This window comes from Mustela erminea, chromosome 2 (assembly GCF_009829155.1).
Source record: "Mustela erminea isolate mMusErm1 chromosome 2, mMusErm1.Pri, whole genome shotgun sequence".
NCBI lineage: Eukaryota > Metazoa > Chordata > Mammalia > Carnivora > Mustelidae > Mustela > Mustela erminea.
In genome coordinates, this window is record NC_045615.1 from 160860316 (window position 1) to 160878443 (window position 18128).

At 38.3% G+C, this 18128-nt stretch overlaps 1 long non-coding RNA gene across 2 annotated transcripts in view; it reads left to right on the top strand.

Moving 5' to 3' along the window:
- The window catches only part of LOC116585247, an 82738-nt gene that overhangs the window by 25666 nt on the left and 38944 nt on the right, over positions 1–18128 (top strand). The window contains exon 4 of one of the 2 annotated variants that reach the window (XR_004283515.1): positions 2975–4225. The exons of the other annotated variant lie outside the window; for it this stretch is intronic. This is a non-coding gene — a long non-coding RNA (uncharacterized LOC116585247). Of the gene's footprint in view, positions 1–2974; positions 4226–18128 lie in introns of those variants that run through there. 2 annotated transcript variants of the gene reach the window in all.

Consider the following 18128-nt stretch of genomic DNA (forward strand, 5'->3'; position numbering starts at 1 on the left):
AAGCTAATTATACCACCAAATCACTTATTTACTCCCCCTGAAAGCTACCATGGTTGCATTTGTTTTTTTGCACGTAACCAATCTGAAACCCCTCTTTTTAATTCTTTTTGCCTATTAAGAGAGCATATTTTAAAATTTTTTGCCAAGGGAAATGTTGCCTAGATTGAATTCAAATAGTCCAAAGAAAAAGCTGTAATAACGTGAGGCAACTGGGAGATATTGAGTAAAAGTAAGGAACTTACAGCAAAAAACCCCTGGAGTTGAAATAAGTCTAACCATTTCTGTGTTACCTTGATCAATTTACCTAACTTCTCTGAGCTTCAGTTTCTGAAGAAAACAGAGAACAAGTTAAAGGGGGATCCAAAGCAACATAGTAATTTGACCCTCCTTAGAGCTGGAAGGAATCAACTGGTCTTTGCAAACATTCTCTAAATACTTAAACCATTATGGGTAGATGGACTCTTTAAAATTACAACAAAAATACCTCCAATTTATGTAATTTTGCCCTAGAAGAACTTGTCTAAAAAAGGAATAATTTATTCCAAAACATTTAAATGACTGGAATAAATGACACCTATTTATATCTGCCAGTGTTTAATCATAATGTTATGATGATAAGCATTCCAAGAACTGGATACAAGCCAGCTGCTACTGAGATCCTAAGTTCTCACAGGTACAAATCCACATCTAATTTGGATCCCGTCCAAAACAGATGAGCTTTCTTACCCAGCCTTAATGTGGAGACAGAGAAGAGAATGCGATGGGCTTGGGAGGAGAAAGCATTCAATGCCAAGTTGAGATGTTTTACATTCCAGGTCCCACACGCAGCATTTTAAAATTAGCCTCTTTATTCTAAAGAAAGGGAGTTTTTCCGACTCCATTGTATGGTTCTTGCCCCACTATTTCTTGACATTTTCTTCTTGTATACCATTACTCATATGAAAGAAAATAATATTCGATAAATATTAGTTTTCCCAAAGATGATTTTTTTACCCAGTCAAATTTATTTCTTTAAATTTTTTTGTTTTTACCTAGCCAAATTTAATTTAGTCCAAGCCAATCTACACTTCAAACCCAAATCAAACAAAAAAGAGGAGAAAAAACCCCTGAAAAATCTTTCTTTTAAGCTAGCTTTTTTTTTTGTTAAAAAGTTAAGTTCTGTTCTGTGAGAAATCTTTCCATACCACTGTTTTTTTAATGGAATTCTGTCTTCTCATGATGATCCAGGTTGGAATAATAGTTTCAAAGACTTTTGGGATGATAACAACCATCCCAAAGTTAATTTTGTCCCAGTTAATTTTGTAACTGGACTTTCCTCCTTATTTCCTTCTTTATTCTGTACCTTTTTTCCCCTTGAATCATATATCACATACATAATATTAACTTATTGCACCTTATTTTATTTTTAAGGCTCATATAATTTATAACAGCTTTATTGAGCTATAATTCACATATCATGCAATTCACCCTTTTAAAGTACACAATTGAGGGAACGCCGGGGTGGCTCAGTGGGTTTAGCAGCTGCCTTCAGCTCAGGTCATGATCCCAGCGTCCTGGGATCGAGTCCCACATCGGGCTCCTTGCTCAGCAGGGAACCTGCTCTTCCCTCTGCCTCTGCCTGCCTCTCTGTCTGCCTGGGCTCGCTCGCTCTCTCTCTCTGACAAATAAATAAATAAAATCTTAAAAAAAAAGGACACAATTGAGTAGTTTTAATATATTCACAGAGTTGTGCAATCATTAACCACTATCTAATTCCAAAACATTTTTATCACTCCCCCTCCAAAGAAGCTCTACCCATTAGCATTCACTACCTATACTCTCTCCCCAGGCCCTGGCTACCACTAATCTACTTTCTGTTTCTTTGGATTTGCCTACCATGACAAATTTATTTATATTTCGTATAAATGGAATCATACAATATGTGGGTTTTTGTGTCTGGCTTCTTTTGTAGAAAATTTTTAAGGTTCCATCCATGTTGTAACATACATCAGTATTTCATTTCTGTTTACTGCCTAATAATATTGCACTGTAGGGGTATACCACATTTTATTTGTTTGTTTATCAGTTTATGGACACTTAGGTTGTTTCTACTATTAGGCTATTATGTTGCTATGAATATTCATGTGCAAGTTTTTGTGGGGACATATGTTTTCAATTCTCTCGGGTTGTACCTAGGGATGGAATTACTGAGTCATATGGGAATTCTATACTTACTTAACTTTTTGAGAAACTGCCAACCTGTTTTCCAAAGTGGCTATGCCATTTTACATTCTCATATGGTGTGTACAAGGGTCCAGTTTCTCCACATCCTTGCCAAAACTTATTACTGCCCGTCTTTTTTATTATAGTTATGTGTATCCTAGTATGTGTAAACTAGTTATCTGATTTTGGTTAAATGTATTTTGATTTGGAAGCATTTTTCAGAATTTTATTACATTCTTTATGGCGAATGACCATAGTTGGCGTTTGTTGAACACCTTCCTGAGCGATATCTCATGTTGTGGAATACTTCTCATTTCACAAAGAGACCAAAGTACGGAAAGGTCTGTTTGTGGTTTTAGTTAAAAGTGGAGTCGGTATTGGCACCCAGGGCTGTCTGACGCCCATTGTCTTTATCGTTGTGCAAATTCATTATATGTTGCAGAGGCACATTCCAAATCAGGTCTTCAAACTCACAGGCTTTGAATTTCTGATTTAGAACACCAAATCCCAATGACTTACTTTGTTCATCAGAGAGACTTCAAGGTTTTTGGGAACACTGAGTAGGGGTCCTGCTCCTAAATCTTGAAGAAAGATCAAAAGACCCTGAGCTGGAGAGCAGTTTGTCTCGCCTTCCCCTTGCCCACCTCAGTCAGGTCTGTCTGATTCTCTGACCGTTCGGCTCTAGGCAGTCGCCCTTTGCTCATCGGACAGACTGAAATTTCTGCACTGATAGGATTTCCTGCCTCAAAGGATCATTGATTCCGTTATCTAGTCGACAGGTCTCCAAAGCCAGAAAATCCTGCATTACGAGAGGAGTAAATCCAATCCAATACCTTGGAGAAAGAAAAACAGAGATGGTTGTAGCTATACCTGCCCTCAAGGAACTGCCTGTGTCTATGACTTCCTCTCTTTCCGTTATCTTGACGCGTTAATCCTGCAAATGCCATGTTGCGCGACGATGCCTTTAAAAAATGAGTCGTGTTTGCCTTTCAGTTATTCTACTACACATAATTTTTATTCGAGTAATTTGTGCATGTGGCTACGAGTAGTTATTCCTTGCCCCATCCGTCCCGCCGTTACCCCATTCTCAAGAGTCGGCCACTGATAACAAATGTCCGGTAATGCTTTTGTATCTTTGTAACTTTAAATAGGCTTTTTCTATCATTGTCTGTTTTATCAATTTTAGACTTCATGTAAATGTGCTTTCTTTACAATAAAAGTGATATGAGATATTCATTCAGTGGTTCCACTCCCTCCTTTCCTGGTTACTTCCAGAGGCATACCAGACCTTAATTTTTTATTTCTTCAACTGTAGGCATTGTCCTTCATCGGCCGTCTTGCAGGACGGAGGTATTAGTGACTGTCCTTGCCTTTAGTTCTTCTCCACTCCTTCCTTTTCCCAACTAACTTCTATACTTTCTCATTTGCATTGTCAAAATTGGTAACATTTATGGTCTACTCTGTTACCAAAATTTAATCTTCCATGGGTTGCCTATAGGTTGAGTCTAAAAACTGAAAGGCAATAAAATGTTGTCATTATTGTGACTTTTGGAAAAGTATGACTGATACAATATTACACTATGATTACATCTTTCCCAGTATAGATTTTTTTCCCCCAGTGAAGTTTCGAAAGCTGCCTTTTCTATTGAACTATCTACCTTTAGAATAGTCTTGGTGACTTCTATACATAATACCAGCTGTGGTATTCTGTGCAGCTTTTTCCTGGAGTCTGTCCTGCCATCTCAGGCAAGACCTCCTAGCCATCTTTTCCGATTTGAACTGCCTCCGGGGCAGATGCACAGCTGTCATCCTGGGACTTCTCTTCACCTTCTTGGTTTGTCCTTGTGTTTTACTGGAATATATCCTCAAGAAATTTTTAAAGAAATGGTGTGGGGGAGATAAATTTTCTAAGTCGCTGCATGTCTGAAAATGGATTTAGTCTAGATCACATTTGATTTGTAGTTGGGGCATTTGGAATTCTAGGTTCAAAATTATTTTTTCATTAGGACTTTAACAATATTATTCCCCTGTTGTCTGGCAACTCATATTGTCATATATATATGCAGTTTTAGCCTAATGCTACTCTCAGCCACATTGCTTTGTAGGTAGCAATTTTATTTTGGGGGAAGATTTTAGGATCTTGTCTTTGTTCTTCGTGTTCACAATTTTTATGTGGACATAGGTCTCTTGTCATTCATTGTGCTTGGCTATCGGGGAGTTTCCTCTTCCTTTTCTTTTTTCTTTTTTTTTAAAGATTTTATTTATTTATTTGTGTGAGAGAGAGAAAATGAGAAGGAGGAGGGTCAGAGGGAGAAGCGGACTCCCTGCCAAGCAGGGAGCCTGATGCGGGACTGGATCTTGGGACTCCAGGGTCATGACCTGAGCCAAAGGCAGTCGCCTAACCAACGGAGCCACCAGACACCCAATTGGGGACTTTGTTAATATGGAGACGTATGTCCTTCATCTCTAGAAATTTTCTTATTTATTTGAAAATGTCCTGATTTCTTTTCTTCTGTTTTTTCTTGGAACTACTGTTCACTGATGTTGGGTCTTTTGGGTTGATCTTATTCAACTTATTTAGAAAATAACCCTCTATATTTTCTTTAAGATGGATTCTTTAAAAATTCTTCAGGAGAGCTGGAGCTGAAAACATGCTTTTACAAAATTAATTTCTGGGGGCCCCTGGGAGGCTCCATTGGTTAAACTTCCAACTCTTGGTTGTGCCTCAGGCCATGATCTCAGGGTTGTGAGATTCACGAGCTCAAGCCCTGCGGCTGGCCTCCTACTCAGCCTGGAGTGGGCGCCGTGTTCTCCCCTCGCTCTCTGCTCCTCCCTTGCTTATATGCACTCTCTCTCATAAACAAACAAATAAATAGTGTTTAAGAATTCAATTTGTTTTTCCCCAGGTTTATTGAGATATTATTGATATGCAGAACTGTAGAAGTTTAAAGTATATAGCTTGACAGTTTGACTTAGGTATATTGTGAAATGATTAGCTCTGCAAGTTTAGTTAGCTTCCATCATCTCCTACAGTAAAAAGAGAAGGCAATAAAAGAAAAGGAAAAAAAAACCCCTTTTTTTGGATGAGAACTCTTAGGGCTTACTCTTTCGACAACTTTAATCATGTCACGCCGCACCAGTAGCTATGGGCATTGTGTTGTACCTTACATGCTTAGCCCGTGTTTATCTTACGACTGGAAGTGTGTACGTTTTGGCCACCTTCCTCCTATTACTCCTGCCCTCACCCTTCAACTCTGGTAACCACATGTCTGATCTCTCCCTCTTCTTCTTTTATTTTTTCTCTCTCTTTTTTTTAAATTCCACATATAAGTGAGATCATAGAGTATTTGTCTTTGTCTGACTTATTTCACTCAGTATAATGCCCTCAAGGTCCATCCATATTGTCACAAATGGCAGAATTTCCTTGTTTTTGTCTTTTTTTGTGTTGTTTTTGTTTTTGTTTTTAATGGCAAGAGAATATTGCATTGTATGTATATGCCACAAATTCTTTCCCCGTTTACTCATCAGTGGACATTTAGGTGATTCCCATGTCTTGGCTAGTATAAAAAATCCTGCTATGAGCATGGAATACATCTGTTTTTAGTCCAACAGCTCAATGCCACCATTTGTGGTACCTCTGTGTCTTGTGCCTCTTTTATATTCTTCATCTGTGTCTTGTGCCTCTTTTATATTCTTCAGATCGTTTTTCTCCTTAGTTGCATTCCCTGCCCCGTCCCCAATACTTAAATGTACACAGACACTTGCTCCCTCTCACTCTCTCTCTACAGACTGAGGCTGCTTCTCTCTTTCCTCGTCAGTAAGCACATCACTGTTAGATCCTAGTCTTCCAGAAATGGATCTAATCTAGTGTTCAGCAGTGGAGCCCTTCTTTTTTTTGGTATTAAAATTATTCCTTTTATGTTCTGTTTCTGTGATTTGAATAGAATCTTAAGAGGAAGAAGAGATAAACATATGTGATTGTTTCACCAAACTGACCCTCTAAAAAATCAACTCTTCATTAGCATCTGCCTGCCTTCGCTCTGCCCAAGTCCTTGTTGCTCATCATCATCAACTCAGCGTTCTGTGGATCGTCTGATTTTGCCCTACATGATCCATTATCTTGGCCCAGTTGCTCAGGTTTGCCATTATTCTTCTCCAAGAGAAACTCCTTGTTATATGATCAGACAGGCCTGAGAATCACTGGTTAGTGTTTAGGCTTAGTGACCGTTACACTGAGAACCATAACCCAACTGTAGTGAAATTATTATTTCCTCTGTGTCCTCTTGGAGAAAGGAAAATGGTGGAATAATTAGCTGTGTTTGGGGTGGGGTCTAGGGGAGTGCAAAGGGAAGGGGATGACCAGGTTATAATTTTCATCAAGTGGCACATCTAGAAGGTTACTAAAGAAGAGTGATAAACTTCTTTTTTTAATAAGGGTTTATTTATTTTAGAGAGAGCATGAGCGGGAGGGACAGGAGGAGAGGGAGAGGGAGAGGGACCCTCAAGCTGACTCTGCCCTGAGGATTGAGCCTCTACACGGGGCTGAATCTCACAGCCCTGAGATCATGACCTGAGCTGAAGCCAAGAGTCAGACACTTACAGACTGTGCCAGCCGGTGCCCTGATCAGCTTTTCTCCAAGAAGAAATGGGCTTCTGTTGCAGTATGATCAGTTTTTAGAAAAATTAGAAACATTTCTGAGTGAGAAAACATTCCTGTAGGACATCAAGTACTTCCATTTCCTTAAGTAGCCTTAAAAAAGAGGATGGGGACTCATTTTGTTTTCTATGAAAGTATTTACACGTGATCCAAGTTAGCAGCGGAAGTATGAACTAGAAGACCTATCTAGCTTCTTCTGCTCCTAGGATGATGGTGAGAAATAACCACAATAGAGGTAATTGGTATCACTTATCGAGGACTTGGAGTGTGCCCACTTCTGGGCTAAATACTTTACATGCCAATCTCATTTATTCCTACAATAGGCCTCTGGGGTAGGAAATAATAACATTTCTACTTGACAGAGAAACCCATTGTCCCAGATCCCTAAAGTAACAGATTCAGAGCTGGGTCTGTTTGACCACAAAATGCTTGCTTTCAAATGCACATGAATTTGTCTCTTCTAGGATACCATGATTGACGATTTCAAAAACGATGACTTTACCTAGGACTGCTACACCTTTGTTGTTCCAAGTAATATCTGTAATTGTTTTTAGCGATTGGTTCTTTGCCCTGCATTTTATCATAGAATCAGACTGAAGTGATGATGTCTCTATTTCTAGAATTTGAACTAGTTTTCTATTGTCATAAAAATGTGCCACCTTCAAGTTATTTTCAAAGTCAGATGACTTTTCAGTACTTACGCAGAAGACCCTTAGAACTCCATATTCTCTGTGAAGCTTAGCTACTGTCCTGAACAGTTTCAGGAAATGGCTTTCTATCCCAACCTCATAGCAGTCTCAACTCTTATTATTATTTTTTTAAGATTTTTACTTATTTATTTGACAGAGAGACACACAGTGAGAGAGGGAACACAAGTGGGGAGGGGGGTGGAGAGGGAGAAGCAGGTTTCCCTCTGAGCAGGGAGCTGGATGCGGGGCTCTATCCCAGGATCCTGGGATCAGGACCCGAGCTGAAGGCAGATGCTTCACTGACTGAGCCACCCAGGCGCCCCGGCAGTCTCAACTCGGAACAGCTTTGTTGGGGTGCTGATGGGCCTAACCAGAGCAGGTGAGTGCTTCGTCATAAGGACACTCTTCACAGTAGTCTTTAAAAATTGTGGCTGCTTCATGTAGGAGAAAAACAATGGATAGAGGAAAAACTTTCATCCCACAGAATTTTTAGATGGTGTTACTTTACAGGCTTAAGCTACATGTTTATTTTTGCTCTTGTTGGCTTTACTGTTCATTAAAGAGTTTATGCCCTTTTCCTCTTTATACACATGAAAGAACTGAAGAGAGCACACTTATGTTACACCTACGTGAAAGGCACCATAGCAAAAGGAAAAGAAGGGAAGGAAGGAAAGAAGGAAGGTAGGAAGGATGAAAGAAAAAGGAGAAGATCTTTCACCACGGAGGGAAGAGAAATCCAGTGCTGCGGATCCCTATTATATCACAACGGGTTATGATACCCTAAATTAAATGCTGACAACTAAAGCATATGCACACAATTGCAGTTGGCCTACAGCATGATTGTTACCATAAAGGAATTCTGCAGTCCTTTCAAGTGTTTCTACCTGTTCCTAATTTCCCACTATGTGGTATTTATCCTGCGGTAGCCGGGTAAGAATCCTCCCGCAGCCACTGGCCGACTGGTCACTGCCCGCTACCGCCCCTACTCCGTGTCTTCTCCCTCCGTCGTCTGAGCTTAGTTTTACCGAGATTGTTGCAAAGATGATGACAGAGGCAACAAAAGCAACTAAGCAATTTTTGTCTAGGATCCTGCCTTTCCGTTCATATTTCTGTCTATAATTTCTGACCGTCTCCTCCAACCAAGAGTATGTGACGATGTGACTCACACAGCAGCTGAATAAACACGTTTCTTGTAACTTTGCTTCACTCTGAAGAACACACCACTGAGAGGTCCTATGACATCACGGTCACATTCTGGACCTTAGGCTTTTAGGTTGCTCTGCACTAGAAAATAGGATGAAACTGATAGTCTCCTATACAAACAAAAAAGGGCATTCTAATCACATTTCTATGATGTTTTAAGCTGCTCTGCTTCACAAATTAACTTTTCCTCCTTTATGCAGAGCTTTATAAGAATTCTTTATATTATTGCCGTCATTACGACTAGCCTCAGCAATGACAAATTTTCCAGTCTTGGGAAAGTAGAAAAAAGAGAAAGTGACTTTCTACACACAATCTGTAGAGACATAACTCCATTTTGGATAAAGTACAAAAGCCTAGAAAGTTTATTGCTTAAAATTCAATAGCAGACACCAAAACAGGTTATAAAAATATAGGACTTTACCAAGTATAATGTATACAAAAAAAGATAAACTTAAGTAATAGGAAAATAACCCGACACATATAAAATGTTAGTAAATGACACTGAAGGACACGACAAATCAATCAGAAAGGGTGCGACTGGGGGGCTTGGTTGTCTCAGTAGATGATACAGCTTTCGATCTCAGGGTTGTGAGTTTGAGCCCCACCCATGTTGGGAGTAGAGGTTACTTTAAAAAGGGTAAGATTGTTCATTAAATGGTCTAGGGAGACATGTTTTGAAAAAAAATCAGCTTAGATTTTCACCTCACACCATATGTGAAAATTTATTTCAGATGGACTAAATATGAACTATTAATAAATAAGGAGAAATTATAGACTGGCCTCTGGAAGGGAATATATGCTCTTGGCATTAGAACAAAGATAAAAATTATAAAGTAATTGATCATCTCACTATATAACAATGTTGAACTTCTATATATTAAAAACTTAGTTATGACAAAAGGGATCATATCCTTTATATATACAATATGTAAAATATAACTTACATAATTATATAACTTAAACAGACAAGAAAAACAGTAAGACCTCAATAAGAAAGGTAGGCAAAGAACCTGAATAGTCCACAAAGGAGGAAATTTCAGAGCCTAATAAAGATAAATATTCAACTGCATCTATAATCAAAGAAATGCAACTAAAATAATGAAAAGTCTTATTTTTCTTTTATCAAATTAGCCTCGTTTCTATATTGGTTGGGCCCTGTGGGAAGCAGATGAGGAGGTGGAGTTAGGAATACAAAGGTTTATTTGGGAGTAGGGCATCTGAAAGATAAAAGTGGGAGGAAGCAGGGTCTGACATTCATGTACTATGAATATTCTATTGCACCACATGACAGTCTATCAAGAAAAATATGCAATTTAATAACATTCATATATAAATCCATTTAATCCTCATAACAGTATTATAAGGCATGTGCTTTCTTGACCCTTATATTACAGGTGAGGAAACTAAGGCACAGAAAGAATAAGTAAAATGTCCAAGATGGAGTTGAAACTGGAACCCAGGCAACCTGGCTCCAGCGTCTTTAGTCTTTGGTCTTATATTACATGGCCTTTTAAATAAAATATGCAATATAAAGCAGTTTTTAAAATGATATTTTAAATGGTATTTTTAATGATAAGGAATTTTAATCATTTGAGAAAATACTTAAAATAATTAATATAAAATTATTCAGAAAGAGTTGAATTCAAAATTATATAATGAAATCTGAATTAACTATAATATCCATAAAGTAATGAATGACAATAGCATAAATTAATAATAGTCACTACTGAGTGAGAAGTTATGTAGGGTACACTGCTCATCCTGGCTTGCCCTGAGTTTTCCTGGTTTTTCCCATGTTCTGGGAATTCCATCCATTCTTGGACAAACTGGGATGATGAATCAACCCTAGTGATTTTAATTGTCTATTTACATGATTTTGGTCCCTGCCTCAAGTTCTCTAAAATGAGCATGTATTAACTGGGTAACAACAACAACAGCAGCAGCAACAACAAGCAGCTCCTGGGAAAAGAAGAGGAAGTGTGTTGGCTCTGTTTTGGTGGAGGAGAGATCAGGCATAGGGGAGAAACATCCAATATGATGACCCAGATCAAACAAATTGAACAGGAAACTTTAGTTCATTTTCTTATTCATTAAACCCAATGCTAGGTCCTGGGGATACAGAAATGAAGACAGGTGACAAGTCACTTGCTCTCAGGAGTTAACTAGATTAGTAGGTTAAGAAATTCCATAAACAAATGACAATACTCATATGTTGTGATGAATGTTATTCAGGAAAGAACTAGGGTGATGCAACAGAGAGTAACGGGATAGGGACACTCTAGCGAGGAGGCTTGGAGAAGGCCTCTGTGGACTGGTGACATCTGATGTGGGACTGAATGAGAAGTGGCATTATAAACATTATTACTGAAGCATAAAACCGAGCTATGGGGAAAGAAAAGATTTCTAGCAACTCATTACTTCCCAGACCTGGGACTGAGACTCCTCTCCAGAGACAGAATTCCTTGGCATCATGCTTGCAGCTCACATGAATGTTAACTAAAAGAGTATGTGAGAAACTGGGCAGGTTTGCAAAAGTGGAGCTTTTTAAGGGGAAAATGCATGAAATACCAGCTATCAGAGACTTTTTCCTTAATGTATTCTGAAACAGTGATAAAACACCTTGAATTTATCATTTTTCCCCAAAATAAGGGCCTTTAAAAATTAGACTATTGCATGTGTTTGAATGATCTTATTTTAGCAAGATTCTGCTTAGAAGCAATACAAATTTTAAATGTATAAAAACTAGGAGGGGGTGGTCCAGGATGGCAGTGTAGGAGGATCCTGAACTCACCTCCTCCCACAGACACACAAAATCTACAGTGACATATGGAACAATTTCTTCTGAAAAAGAAAGGAAAACTAGATAAACTGTTCCTCCCCAACAAAAGACAGAAGGACCACATCAAGACAGGTAGAAGTGGCAGAGACCCAGTCTGGCCAACTCCCCCCCATCCTGCCCCAGGCATGATTATTCACAATACAGAGGGATTTCACAAGCCTGGAGCTTATCCTGGAGGAGGAAGGGAGGCACATCAGGCACATTAGACACCTTAGGATCTGGGCCAGAGAGATAAGCCCCCAGAACATACCACTTAGAAAAACAAGGGGCTTACTTCCAGTGGAGCCAAAGGGCAGTAGGGAACTGAGATCCTCCTTTTAAAGGGCCCCCATGCCATCTCACTCACCCTGGAACAAAGTGCAATAGCAGCAGTTTGAAAGTGCTTAGCGTATATGTGAAGGGGATTCATTTGCTAATCTCCGAGCATCTGCTGGAGGGGCAGGGCACAACTAGGACTCTTCAGAGATGGAGGAACCAGTGGATGCCATTTTTGTACTCCCCCTCTACCCTACTAGAACAGGTGAGTGCAGGTATGTACTAAGGCCAGAGGGACTGAAGAGCACAAACAACTACAGCTTTCTCCTGCTTCCTTGCTAAAGCCAGTAGATACGGGCAGACAGGGCACTGTGCTGCTGCATACTAAAGCCAGCGGCATATGTAGTCAAGGCATTTTCCCATTGCGTGGCTAAAGCCAGCAAGGGCCTCACCCGATGTTTGCAGCTGCCTTGCTAAAGCTGGTATGTGTGTGCAATATACACAGGAAACACTCCTTGATTGCCCTGCCTCGGTGGCTAGGGAGCCTGTGTATCTAGGCACCATAGGACTCTAACTATTGGAAACACCTTGGCAGGGTACACCCCCAGGGCACTGCATAGACAGTAGATTGAAACACACCCCTAGTCTTCCTATGGGAAAGGTCTGTTTATGTGTTCTGGAGATTTAGCTTGAGAGGCATGCTTTAGATTTGCCACATCTAGGCTTTGGAGGTGCTCTCAGGGAATGTAAGCAGGAAGACACCATCCTGTGTACAACTTTGGTCTCACTACAAAATACTTCCCATAAAAGAGTTTATGCATTCATTTGGAGCCCCAATTTTGGCAACTGTTGCCCAGGGGATACCTCCAGATTTCCTGGCCTGGAGGCCAGCAGAGTTTATAACTGCAGCCCCAGAGGACTGTATGTATTGGCATATTTGAAAAGCTGCTGCCTGAGGGTCTGGCTTCTAATTAGCCTGACACTAGGTGCTAAACAAGATCTCTCCCCTTGTAACATTGACAGGTCTTGGCACACCCTCAACAGTAGGGATTTATCAAGAAACAATCAGCTTACTGAGGTAATCACAATGATTTGAAAGACCAAGAACTAGACAACCAAGAAGCTTCTCCACCTACACAAAGCACACCTTCAGGACTGGGAGAGGTGACTGCTGTGCCTAACATATAGAAACAAACCCAGAGAGTCAAGTAAAATGAGGAAAGAGAGGTAAATGTTCCAAAGGTAGAGTAAGAGAAAATCTCAGAAAAAGACCTTAATGAAATGGAGATATATAATCTCCCTGATAAGGAATTTAAAATAATGGCCATAAAGATATTCACCAAATTTAGGAGAAGAATGAATGAGCACAGTGAGAACTTTAGGTAAGAGATAAAAGAGAGAGAGTGAGAGAGAGAGAGAGAGAGAGAGAGGCAAAGTACTGAATAGAAGTCACAGAGCTGGAGAATATAATAACTGAACTAAAAAAATACAATAGAGGAATTTAACAGATTGGATGAAGCAGAGCAGATCAGCAATCTGAAAGATGGTAATGGAACTCATCCAAACACAGCAAGAAAAAAAAAACTTTGAAAAGTGAAGGTAGGTTACAGGATTCGTGAGCAAAATAATATTCACAGATGGAGAAGAGAGAGAAGGGGGCAGAAAACTTAATCGAATATAATGGGTGAAAACTTCCCTAAACTGGGGGAAGAAACAGACATGCAGATCTAGGAAGCCTAGAGACTTTTGAACAAGATGAATCCTAAGAGATCCACACCAAGATACGTTATAATTAAAATGTCAAAAGTTAAAGAAAAGTCTTAAGAGCAGTGGGAGAAAAAGCAACTTGTTGCATACAAGGTAAACCTCATAAAACTACTAGCAGATTTTTCACAGGAAAATTGTGGGCCAAAAGAGAGTGGCATGATATATTCAAAGTGCTAAAAGAAAAAAATAACTTCCAGTGAAGAATACTCTATCCAACAAGGTTACCATTCTGAACTGAAAGAGAGATAAGTTTTCTAAGCCAAAGCTAAGGGAGTTCATCACCACTAAACTGGTCTTACAAAAAATGTTAAAGAGACTTATTTAAGCTGAAAATATGTGGCACTATTTAATAAAAGAAAACATATGAAAGTAAAGGTAAAGGTAAATATGTAGTGAAGAACATGGAGTAACATTTATAAAGCTAGCATGGAGTCTTAAAGACAAAAGCAATAAAATGAATTTAAACTATAAACATAAGTTCAGGATACATGAAATAAAAATATGTAAAATGTGACATCCAAAACAAAACATGGGATGTGGGGATAAAAATGTAGTTTTGAAATAAGTTTAAATTTAAGCTGCTTTTAACTTAAAATGGACTGTTGTATATGTCAGATGTTATATGTGAGCCTTTTGGTAGTAACAAAGTAAAAGTAAACCCATAGAAGATACACAAGAGAAAGTGAGAGAGGAATCTAAATATGACACTAAAGGAAGTCATCAAAGCACAAGAGAAAAGAGCAAGAGAAAAAGGTAGGAATAGAGAGGAGCTACAATAGAAGCCAGAAAATAAATAACAAAATGGAAATGAAAACATACTTACCAATAATTACTTTAAATGTAAGTGGACTGAATTCTCTAATCAAGAGATACAGAGTGGCTGAATGGATAAAAAAACAAGACTCATTTATATGCTGCCTGCAAGAGACTCACTTTAGATGTAATGCATAGACAGACTGAAAATGAAGGGATGGAAAAAGAAATTCATGATGAACATAGATGCAAAAATCCTTAACAAAAGGGATGCTCAGTTGGTTAGGTGTCTGCCTTCAGCTCAGGTCATGATCCCTGGGTCCTGGGATTGAGCTCCACCTCAGGCTTCCTGCTCAATAGGGAGTCTGCTTCTCCCTCTCCCTCTGTGCACTCTCTCTCTCTCTCTCTCTCAAATAAATAAACAAAATACTAGCAAACCAAATTCAGCATTAAAAGAATTACATACCATAATCAAGTGGGATTTGTTTCAAGGATGGAAGGATGGTTCAACATCAACACATCAATCAATGTAATACACCACATTAACAAAATGCAAAAAATCACATCATCTCAATAACTGTAGAAAAGGCATTTGACAAAATTCAACATCCATTAATGATAAATACTCTCAACAAAGTGAGTATAAAGGGAATATACTCCAACATAACAAAAACCATAATGACAAGGCCACAGTTAACATCATACTCAATGGTGAAATGTTAAGAGCTTTTACTTTAAGATCGGGAATAAGACAAGAATGTCCACTCTCCCCACTACTATTCAACTTAGTATTGGAAATCCTTGAAATTGGACAAGAGTAAAAAACCAAGAGGCATCCAAATTGAAAGAAATAAGTAACATTGTCATTATTTGCAGATAACATGATACTATATATAGAAAACCCTAAAGACCCAACCAAAACCATTAACACTGATAAATGAATTCAGTCAAGTGGAAGGATACAAAATCAATATACAAAAATTATTGTGTTTCTATGCACTAGCAATGAACTATCAGAAAGAGAAATTAAGGAAACAATCCCAGATGGAGAGGTACTTGTGGTGAGCATAGCATAACTTATAGACTTTTTAAATCACTATGTTATATACTGAAACTAATGTAACATTGTTTTAACTATACTTCAGTTTTTAAAAATTCCATTTGCAATTGCATAAAAAAGAATAAAATACCTCAAAATAAATTTAACCAAGGAAGTAAAAGACCTGTACATTGAGGACTATACATAATTGATGAAAGAAATTGAAGAAGGTACAAAGAAATGGAAAGATAACATGCTCATGGATTAGAAGAATCAATGTTGTTAAAATATTCATAATACACAAAGCAGTATACATACTCAACACAATCCCTATCAATATTCCAATGAGATTTTTTAGAGAAATATAATAGACAATCGTAAAACTTTCATGGAATCACAGAAGGCATCACCTGAATAGCAAAAGCAATACTGATAAAAGAGAATGAATCAGGAGGTATTATGTTCCCTGATTTCAAACTATACTACAAGGCCATAGTAATCAAAACAGTATGGTAGGCATAAAAACAGACACATAGATCAATGGAACCTGATATTAACCCAGAAATAAACCCACACATTTATGGTCAATTAATTTTTGACAAAGGAGGTGAGAATATACACTGAGGAAAGGATGGTCTCTTTAGTAAATGGTGCCGGGAAAACTAGACAGCCACATGAAAAATAATGAAACTAGACTGCTATCTTACAACATACACAAATGATAACTCAAAAGGGTTAAAGACTTGAATGTAAGACCCAAAACCATGAAACTCTTAGAAGAAAGCATAGGCTCTTTGATATCAGTCAGTCCTGCAGTGAAATTTTGGTTCTGACTCCAAAAGCAAATGCAACAAAAGTAAAAATAAACAAGAGGGACTACACCAAACTAAAAAGTTTCTGTATAGCAAAGGAAACTGAATGGGAGAAAATATTTGCAAATCATATATCCAACAAAGAGTTAATATTTTGAAGAACTCACAAAACTCAATAGCAAAAACACAATCCATTTAAAAATTGGGCAAAGGATCTGAATAAACTTTTTTCCAAAGAAGACATACAGGTGGCTAATAAGCACATGAAAAGATGCTCAACATTACTAGTCATCAGGGAAATGCAAATCAAAACCACAGTGAGAAATCACCACACACTTGGAGATAGAATGGCTATTATCAAAAAGAGTTTAGAAAAAACAACTGCTAGGAGGATGTGGGAAAAAGGGGGTCCTTGTGCACTGTTGGTGGGAATGTAAATTCATGCAGCCACTATGTAAAACCGTATGAAGTTTCCTCAAAAAAAAAAAAAGTAAAAGTAGAACTGTAATATGATTCAGCAATCCACTTCTGGGTATTATTCAGAGCAAAAACACTGATTCAGAACAACAGAAGCTCCCCGGTGTTTGTTGCACCACCATTCACTATAGCCAAGATATAGAAACAACCTAAGTGTCCATTGATGGATGAATTTATAAAGAAGAAATATAAAGAATTTATAAAGAAGAATTTAATCAGAAGATGCACATTGAAATGCTGGTCAGCCATAAAAAGAATGAAGAGTAAGAGTGAAATCTCGCCATGGCAACAATACAGATGCACATTGAGGGCATTATATTAAGCAAAATAAGACAGGAAAAGACAAAGACTATATGATTTCACTTATATGTAGAATCTCTAAAAAAATGAAACAAATGAACAAACAAAATGAAACCAAAATCATAGACACAGAGAACAAAATGGTGGTTTCCATTGGGGAAGGGGTCAGAGAGGGTGAACCAGGTAAAGGATGTCGAGAAGCACAAACTTCCAAGTATAAAGTAAATAATTCATGGAGATGTATGTACAATATGGTGACTATAATCAATAATATTGAAAAGCATACCTGAAAGTTGCAAAATAATAAATCTAAAAAGTTAAATTTTTATAGTGACAGAGGATAACTAACTTACTGTGGTGATCATTTTGCAATCTGCACAAATATTGAATCATCATGTTTTACACTTGAGACCGATACAATGTTGTATGTCAGTTATACTTCAATAGAAAATTTGTAGGGGGGCCTGGGCAGCTCAGCTGGTTAAAGGACTGACTCTCGATTTTGGCTCAGATCATGATCTCAGGGTCATGGAGTCGAGTCCCATGTCGGGCTTCATTTTGGGTGTGGAGCCTGCTTGGGATTCTCTTCTCTCTCTCTCTCTCTCTTTCTCCCTCTGTCCACACCCCTACTCATGCATGTGCATGCTCTCTATATAAATAAATAAAAATTTATAAAAATAAAGAGATTTAAATAGTAAAATCTTAAAAAGAAAGAATAACAGAAGGAAGTTGCAATCTCCTTTTCGTCATTTAGCAAATGTATAACTCCTTAAAATAAAAACCAAGCATGCAGTTTTTATTAATTTTAATTTTATCATTTTTAAAAAAGATTGTATTTATTTATTTGACAGAGGTCACAAGTAGGCAGAGAGGCAGGCAGAAAGAGAGAAGGAAGCAGGCTCCCCGCTGAGCAGAGAGCATGATGTGGGGCTCGATCCCAGGACACTGAGATTATGACCTGAGGCTTAGCCCACTGAGCCACCCAGGTACCCCAAGCATGCAGTTTTTAGGGGAAAAACCCAAAACACTTCAGTCTTGCTAAAGTCAGCAGAGTTCTTCTGGAGTCATCAAACTAGGAGAGGTTGTCTTCACCAAAACTCTTAAACATTGAGATCTTGTTCTGTAAAAGGTGGTA